Source organism: Branchiostoma belcheri, unplaced genomic scaffold, assembly GCF_001625305.1.
Source record: "Branchiostoma belcheri isolate BF01 breed outbred unplaced genomic scaffold, Haploidv18h27 scaffold75, whole genome shotgun sequence".
Classification (NCBI taxonomy): Eukaryota; Metazoa; Chordata; class Leptocardii; order Amphioxiformes; family Branchiostomatidae; genus Branchiostoma; species Branchiostoma belcheri.
The window spans coordinates 1,625,403-1,626,978 of record NW_017804409.1 but is presented as its reverse complement, the minus strand read 5'-3'; the positions used below and the strand labels follow the sequence as shown (position 1 = coordinate 1,626,978).

The 1,576-nt window shown below is 41.3% G+C and overlaps 1 pseudogene across 1 annotated transcript in view; it reads left to right on the top strand.

Annotated features, from left to right (window-relative positions):
• Positions 1 to 589: 589 nt before the first annotated feature.
• LOC109485403 overlaps positions 590 to 1,576 on the top strand; it is a 66,329-nt pseudogene continuing 65,342 nt past the window's right edge. The window contains exon 1 of the transcript XR_002141124.1: positions 590 to 739. The product of XR_002141124.1 is annotated as an uncharacterized LOC109485403 (transcript). The remainder of the gene's footprint in view (positions 740 to 1,576) is intronic.

Genomic DNA, 1,576 nt, shown 5'->3' with positions numbered 1-1,576 from the left:
ATGATGTTGATATTTGTTATTATCCCTACATTGTAAATATAGGGCAGTACAGTACAGTAGAACCCCCCCCCAACTATTTTGCAAATATTACAGTCTCATGCCAGTCTTTTCTAGAGTAGTTTAGCTTCCAAGAATAATATTGTTCTTGACTAGTAGAAACTATCATACTTTGCACTATCTTATACAACTGTTAAGCAAGTAAGTTATTATGTTATATAACCCTACCCCTTGTCTTGTTTGCAAGCGACCTTACGAAAGGTTCTGTACTTTATGTCGTGTCAATAAAGTTTCTCCCTTTATCAGTAAAATCACACTCACGCCCCTCGAAGCCCTACCAAATATCGTCTGTCCAATATTTGCGCAGTGGGCGTTTTTAAAACCAGTGAAGGGATGTTAACTTTACTATAGGAATATATATTTACAATAATTCGCATTACAATAAAACATAATTAGCTAATAATGGCAGGATTATTGTTCTTATATTTTTTTGGGTTAGATTCGTAGGAATCGGTGACAAGGGTGGGGAAATAAAAAATAGGTTTCTGCACACACCCCTATGTACTTCAGATGGTACAATCCTGTCACCTCGAACTTTGTCACCTAAGTCAGGCTTCTACACTCTGCTGTTCGTCGTTAGCAAAGCTTTCTGCTTGTAGAGTCTTTTTCCTTTATACAGTTTTCCAACGACATGAAAAGATGATACTTCCGGTGTTCTTCCTCTTAGGGCTGCTTAGAGCAGGTAAGCAACGTTTGTTCACTGTTAGAGCCTTCAGTTGGAGAGCAAACTTAGTTGAAATATTTCCAACTTAATCCCATTCGTTGTTACTTTTTGTTAGCACTGGATAGAGTTTATAGAGCATATGTACAACTAGATGTGGATGGATTTTGCGCAGTTATTTTCTTCTTTTAAACGTTGTGGGCGTTTTGCTGTTGGTAATTTTGTTGTTATCGAGGACTTTGTACTGTGACTTTTCAGGCTGTTTTTGTGAAATGTTCTTTTAAAAGCACTTACTCAGTTTCGTTGACAAAAAGGCGCGCCTCTGTACCGTTAGGCCATGCACACAGCTACAAACATACAGCTATTTGACGGAATTTTCGTTTACTCATGCTTGATTTTTCATAGCCATGTGATGTGTATCGATCGTCAACCCTTTAACGTGTGCCATTCCATGTGAGTATCTGCCAGTGCCAGGCTGGAATAAAGTACAGTTTGTACAGAGTTAATAATTGCGTAGAACAAGCCGAGGGGATGTAGCCTCCTGTGCAGGCTTCTAGCGATGGCAGCGTTTGGTTTGTCTTTTACAAGCGGCTAGGGTGGCGTCTTTTTTCGGGGAGGGGGGTCGGTGTTTTTGGGCTGGTTGAAGCTGTAGCTACTTGTTGGACCTCCTCGCAGCCGTTTTGGAGAGCGCTGAATTATGAGGCTATTTACAAAAGTATCGGTCTATAAGAGAGAGAGAGAAAGAATGAAAGTAAGAGAGAGAGAGGACAGAAGGAGAGAGGGAGGGAGGGAGGGGACAGAGAGAGAGAGGGGGACAGAAAGAGAGAGGAGGAGGAGAGAGGGACAGAGAGAGGGGGA